This window comes from Netta rufina (genome assembly GCF_964035555.1).
Source record: "Netta rufina genome assembly, chromosome: 10".
Taxonomy (NCBI): Eukaryota; Metazoa; Chordata; class Aves; order Anseriformes; family Anatidae; genus Netta; species Netta rufina.
The window spans coordinates 7,244,137-7,251,590 of NC_140133.1; the positions used below are offsets into that span (position 1 = coordinate 7,244,137).

The window sequence follows — 7,454 nt, forward strand, 5'->3', positions numbered from 1 at the left end:
TTTAGTGAATATGGGGGCAAAGTTTTACACTGCCATACTGGCATTTACTTAATACTTATGTATTTCTGCAAGTTATTTAACTTTATTTTTCTGTCTTAGTCATGTTATAAATGGAAACAAGTTCTTTGCGAAATTCAATTTAGTATTTGAGGTAATAGAAATTATTAGCATAATTTACAGGAGCATAACATCTAAATGGCAATTTTATGTATTAATTTAAAATATCAGTGAAAACAGGTACTTGGAAAAGCAAAGTAAGCTTTTGTGAAATTGCTGATTTCTGGCTATGAAACTAACTTTTTCTTGGGCAAGTGATAATGCTGCCTCACAGTATTGCTGCTGGACAAATGAGTAGACAATTGCATGTATTATTCTTGCAGAATAGTTGATTTTTCTACCCTTCTTGGATCTGAGCATCTACTGTTCAGAATAATATTGTGATTTCTCCCCTTTCTTCGTGCCCCGTGACTCATTTTGCCTGTTCCTTGTTTAATCTTGTAGAATAGAAAGAAGATAGGGCTTGAAAGAAAAATGCTGGTATGATGTCTGGATGTTCTTGTTGGCCCTAAGCAGGATATAAATTGAGGTAAAATATTGTCTTTTAGAACGAGAATGGTAGGCCACGTTTCTTTTCCACGAGGAAGAAAGAAAGGAGTTAAGGTATTCTGTGAAGAGTGTTTCTGGAAGGAAAAATGTTGTCATTCGTCTTTATATCTAAAAAGCACTTGGAACTTGGAAATAACACAGGCTGAGCAGTTAAGAGGCAAGTGCATGCTAGTGCTGATGACTTGCTCCCTCTCTGTCTCTCAGGAAATTTTATATCCTTTGGCAACTAGTCGACTCGAGATTTTTTCCATGCTTCACTGTCTTCTGTAAATAAGGAGAGAAAGTAACTATTTAACGGTTACTCCAGAGGGATTGTGAAGACTGCATGTTAATTTCACTATTGCTCCAATTGGTTCTGATAGAGAACTTTGTAAAGGTGATGATGGGTAGTACATGTATAATGAATCTGGCATGAGAGACATGTTGCACAAGGTCTGTATATATGCAGTTAGCCTCGTGCATCCAGACTTTTTAGATTTACTGCTCATGCCCAGGGACTTTGTAGCAAGACTTCGCTGTGTGAAAATGTATGGGATTCTCATCAAAACTGCATCCATAGTGCAGCTGTTCCAAAAATCTCATAGTCTTCAGTTTTTTCCTGGACATGAATTTGAGACAGAAAAAGGGTGTATGGATAGGAAAACCTGGCTGTATGGTTTTCCCACCTCAGTCGTAGAAGCAGAATGGTTAAATCCAGAACTGCATTGTTGAGTAGAACTCAACTTCATATTTTATGTGAAAAACTGCAAGGAGCCTGTCTGCTGGCAGCCTATTCTGTTGAGCTAGTTTTCTATTGGCTAACATGAGCTTTGAGAAACATCTGAACTCCTGGTTTCAAAATATTGATTACTTTTGGAAATCTCTTAAATAGCAAAGAAGACTTTCTGTTTATTTTGTGCTTCACACTGTCTTTCATCTCAGGTGCTTCACTGAGTATGCACGGTAAATCTTTTGTGTATCTCAGCAGATAAATTCAAACACTGGTATGTAATACGTGGCATTTGGAGTTCGAGTCAGATTTTCATTTACTCTAGGGCTTTTCCGTATGTTTCCAATTAGAAGCTTTGTTCTCAAACCTCTAGTCTCCCCAGAAGGGAGGAAAAAAACAAGAAACAATCTTCGATTCTCAGCATAGAAAAGGAGAAAAAAAAATAGAGGCTTAAGATCATTATTTCATTACTTTGACCTTATCATTCTGCTTGTGTAAAATTCTGATTAAAATAAAATGGCAATATTAATGTTTTTTCTATCTGATGTGTTGGATGTTAGTTTTTTCTGGATCAGTAGTGCAATATTTTAACCAGGAATCTGCTCTTAAGACTATGAAGTAATAAGCAGTGATGATTGACAATATTCTTAATATTTTATGAATTTTCTTCTTTTCCTTGAACTTCATTGAAAATGAATGTCATGTTACTAATTTTCTGATTTTGCTAATCTGTCATTTAGGAAAACACTTTTTTTAATCAAGGCAGTAATCAGGAAAATATCCAGAAACTTTGAAGAATGGAGAGAACAACTGGCATAGGTCAAGCTTGTAAAGTTGAAACTTCTTGGTTTTGTTCAGCTTTACTGGGCAGTCTTTTCTGAGACATTTGAAGTTGCATCAGTTGATTCCACTCAGCCAATACAACACTTGTAGCATTATTAGTAGTAAATATCAAAATATTAGCTGGAAACTTAGTCTCTAAAAAAATTAGCTAGCTAGATTTAGCTTAAACTTGAAAAGAAATGTCATAAATATTAGTAAATGGACAACTGTGGTCGAACAGGTATGGTAAATAGTTTGATGCTGGTAACTATTGTCTTTGAGAGGCAGCAGAAGTTGCTTCTTAGGACATAGATAAATTTAATTATGGTGACAGTAGCTGAACTTTCTTGATTTTCTGTGGAAAGGACGATTTATCTCTGGTGTTTGTCAATTATTTCAGCCAATATATTTGGTGTCATAGCCAATTATAACCAAATTTGACATAGGATAGAGGAAAACAGACATGTAGTTCTAAAACGTGTGGAAACAGCGGCTGGGTAGAAGAAAGTGCTCCAAGTAGGTACTTCAGCTGAGAAAAAGACAGTTCTTGTTCTTGGAGTAAGCAGCCAGATGGCAAGACGAACCAGACGTGTTGACTAAGCCCTTGGCATACTTTTAGCTCTGGCATACTTTTAGCTCTGTCACTTGGCAGCCAAACGGATGGCAGCTGTGGAATGGAGCTGCAGGAGAACACGCTGAGGTATTAGAGTGAGGTGGAAACAAGCTGGAAGAACTTGTGGGTTGTAAGACTCAAGCCCATAGGAATCCAGGCTTCCCTGGCTTCCTTGTTCAAGGAGGAACTTGGTGACAGCAACACTGGGGATAAAGAAGCTGTCCTTATTCTGCCAGTGCAAGCACACTGCTGGCATGTCATGTTTAACTTGGCATCCACCAGGACCCTTTTCTGCAAAGCTACTTTCCAGCCAGTCCAGCATTTACCAGTGCCTGGGGTTGTTCCTCCCCAGTGCAGGACTTTGCACTTCTGCTTGTTGAATTTCAGGAGGTTCCTGGCCTGTAACTCCATTCTCTAGCCTGTCTGCGTCCCGCTGGATGGCAGCACAACCCTCTGGGGTTGTCACTCACTGGCTGGGGTTATCAGCCACTCCTGCCAGTTTGTGTCATCAGGAAACTTGCTGAGAGTACAGTGCCCCATCATCCAGACCATTAATGAAGATGTTGAACAGGATTGGACCCAGCACTGTCCCCTATCCATCGCTGGTTAATGGCCTCCAAGTAGAATTCATTCCAGTAGTAACTACTCTTTGTTTCCCACTGTTAAGTTGTTTTTAAATACACCTCCCTGTCTGCACATCCAGCTCATATTTGATGATACTTTCATGCTTTTAAAGTTTTTTTCCTAAGGCCATGCAGGGGCTGTGCTCTTTCTCTGTCCATTTGTCTTTTTCTCTCCCCAGATACTTCAGAGAATAGTGGTCATTTTCAGCCAAGTGCCAGATACACTGAATTCCTGCAGGCTTCATGTAAAGTGGCAGCTGGGCAGAGGAGGAAGACTATTGATACTGGTCTTGCTGAAAAAGAAAGAAAAATCAACACATCTCCATAGTAATTTAGCACTTAAATAGGCTATTTTGCTTAGTCAATATTTGTGAAGTTTACTCATTTGTTACCGTGCAGTAATAGTCTTTGTTAGTTATTCTTTAGAATTTTCCTTCAATTGGTAATAACAGGCTGCCATCATCTGGCGAAATTTGTAAACTGTCTTTTTGTAAGGGCACATTTTCAGAAGAGAGAAATGCATTAAAATTTGGAAAGCTTAGATGTGATATTGTTTTTATTAGAGGAATGTAGCAGGAATATGTATTAGAGGAAGAATCTTAGAAAGATTTATATCAAATCTGTATTTCTCCCTTTTTACCCTTTCCATAACATCTGCAGAAAATGTCGATGTAGAGGTGATTCCTTGGCAGTTTTCTCCTTGTCTGTTGATACTCGAGTGCATCCTTCTGTGGCCAGGCCTTTGAACACCAGTGTATGATCAGCAGTTGGCGATTACTCTGTTCAGGTGACTGCTGAAACTGTGTAAGGTGCATTTTATGTTGTAACATTTACTTGTCGTTATGACATCCAGCTGGTTTTATGTTAAAGTATGTCAAAGACAAATAGATAAGGTGCGTGATGTATTCATCATTACCCACAAATGCTAGCTGAAAAATGATCTCTGAAAAGAGGAAGGACACTGAACTTAACTATTTCTCATAAGCAATGGTCAGAAATCCTAAGAACTGATGTAACATGATATAAGAAGTTTTTGCCCTTTTTATTTTTTTTGAAAATAAATTATGGGAGACAAGTAAAGCAAACCATTTTATACTTACCACTTTAATGCAGAATTGTTAATGTAAATTAAGTTGCAGAGAAAATTATTTAACATATAATGCTAGTTGAATTTGCCCTTAAGACGGCGAAAAGATGAGCAACTGATAAAACCCTTTAGAAGCTATTTACTATGTGTGAGCATGGGGGACAGTATCTAGAAATTGCGATGCAGTTTGTTCTGTGAATGTTATGTGTATCCATGCGTGCTGACTGTGCATGGCAAAGAGGAAAAAGCACTGTGCATGGGAAAGAGGAAAGAGAAGGAAGCAAGACAAATTTTAGGGCTTTGAAATTGGGAGTAAGTAGTCCTCTACCTCTTAGGACTTTGCTACGTTTTTACATTTCATATTATATTGACTTCAAGAGGAGATCTAAAATTTGGTGAAGCCCTTAGGGGTGTATGTATAAGGAATTGTTAGGTTTAGATAGCACAAGGCATGCTACTTCCTAGAGCCTTGGACTACTCTACAGAAACCATGCCCCAAGGAAGGTTTCAGATGAGGTCCAAGAAGGGGGGACACTTTCTGGAGGCTGCATTAGGATTGTTAACTAGCCTCAGCCACAACTTGTTGCCTCAGGAGACATAAAAAGTCCTGTGTTTTTTTTTTTTATTATTTTTCTTAAATGTGCCTAGTGGAGGCACACAGTTCATTTGGACAAAAGTTAGAGGGATTTTATTTTTGCACACGTATGTGATCTTTGGAAACATTATGCAAAATGCAATTACTAAGACTTATGGAGAATATAGGTAAATGCTTCCAAGGGCTCCTTGCTGCTACGTAGGCTTATTGGCACTGGGTTGAATTGGACTGCTTTGGGGTGGAGAAGCGTAGGCTAACAAAAAGAAACAGAAGTTGTACTACAGTGTTCAGACCTTAGTCAATCTTCTTAAATGTCTTAGTCTTGGCAGGTGCAGTGCTCCTGTTGTCCAGTGCATAAGCTTGAATTAGATAAGGAATTGGTCACTTTTTCTGTTATATTTCAAAGAATCATAGAATTTGGGTTGGAAGGGACCTTAAACGCCATCCAGTTCCAGCTCCCCTGCCACAGGCAGGGACACCTTCCACTAAACCAGGTTGCCCAAAGCCCCATCAAGCTTGGTCTTTTAATTGTTACCAATGAATCAGTGTAGAATAATGTATTGCATTACACAATCTTCAGGATTGAACTTCTTTTTACTATTATGTTTCTACTTGAACTCTTCTCTCTACTGCAAGTCCCTCAAGTCGTCTTTTTGCCCAGTTATCCTCCAGTCATCTACAAATTTTCCTGCCTCATCCTTTATTTGCCTGTCCTTTTGGTAGTAAACATTATAAACAGTGAACCTGTTGTGGAACATAAAGGACTTCAGCTTTCTAGCTGTTAAGAGATAAGAACAGCCATTTATTTCAAATCTTCAGTTTCTTCTTGGACAGTCAGTTGTTGACAATGCCTTGTCCCTCTGGTATGGGATTATGATCTACTTATGGAAGTGTAAGGCAAGGTACCCTGTCAGAGACAGCTGCTATTTCCCTAAGGGTCTGAATGTGCACTTGGGCTGTAATCATGAAGTAGTAAGTACTCCTGCTGGAGAATTAGTTTACAGATTCTGCTTGATAACAACTGACTGTAAGATAAATGACTGATCTGTTTGGTGTGTTATTCTTTATGCTGCTATGCTGTTTCTTTGTCACTTATTTCAGCCCTTGTTCTTTTTAGCATTCTTTTGTTCTCCACGTAAATCTCGTAAAGGTGGCTTAGAGGGTTAGCTCACTCTCCTATGGCTTGGTCTGGATGTTACTGCTGGATTTATTTACAGTGCAGTGTACCAAGGGGCTCAAACTGTCTTCACTGGGAATGCAGAGCTTTCCCAGTATGTATTCCCTGTATGAATGGTACATAATAGTTCTGTGTTTCTTCCAAGTGTAGTAACTAATTCTCTAGTGCAAACAAGTACTAAAGCAGTACCTTTTTTTTCTATATATCCATGAGGTTTGTCTTCTAATGTACGTCTGTGTTTAGAAATCATAGCTCCTCACATTCATGATAATACAGCTATGACTAAAGAAACCCATGTTATAAACTACACCGATTGATAGAGAATATAATATTCATTAACTAATATTTTCTGTACCAATCAGTGTTTTCCCCATGCTATTTGCTAGGAAGAGCACCTCTTAGAAACCTCTTTAGAAACCAAGAACAGATGCGTGGTGATCTGCAGGCTCAGGATTTTGTTTTGTTTCTGTTTTTAGTGTTTTGGTTTGTTTTTATTCTGCCTGGAAGTGTTTTACAAAATTTGTGTTTGCAAAAAACTCACCCTTTGGGAAGAGCCTCCACTGGCTCACAAAAATGTGGTTTGGGGTCCTCACAGGTTTTTAAGCGTGCTGAGTGAAGAAGTTATAAAAGATTTCAATAATTGGGGTACTTGATCCTACAGGCTTTTATCATCATAGCTATGTTGGTCATTGACATGAAGACATATGATTTGGAAACAGCATAGTGGTGCTAACAAAAGAATGAACTCAAAGACTTGAAGATTTAAGAAAAAAATTTTAGACAACATTTAGTGCTTGGTGTACTTATGTACTTAGGGAGGTGGGAAAGCCAGAGAGGTTCAGAATTGCTTGATTTCTATGCAGTTCTTCTACTACTAGTAGTCTGTGTCATTTCCTGTAGCAGTTTCAAGTAAATTGTTGAATTTTTAGCTTTGTTGAAGACTGGCATTATTAAATGATCTGCAAGGTATGTGTATTTGGGAAAAGGAAGAATAGAGAAAATGTCTAGAGGAGAGTCAAAAAGGTGTTTGGATCTAACCTCTGGATGTTTTGACATGATCTATCATAGAATGAAATATACAAATGCAAGTATTCTTTAAATTTATTTAATTTATTTTGAATCCCAATAGCAAATATACACTAAATAGATATATAAAATATCCATTTTATACAGTACTGTCAGTATTGAGAATTCTATGTGCTGACCTACATAATAAGTCAGG

The 7,454-nt window shown here is 38.0% G+C and overlaps 1 protein-coding gene across 1 annotated transcript in view; it reads left to right on the forward strand.

The window, feature by feature from the left end:
* Nucleotides 1-7,454, forward strand: part of CENPP (centromere protein P) — a gene marked incomplete at its 3' end in the record, with an annotated part of 139,940 nt that overhangs the window by 54,043 nt on the left and 78,443 nt on the right. The window lies entirely within an intron of this gene.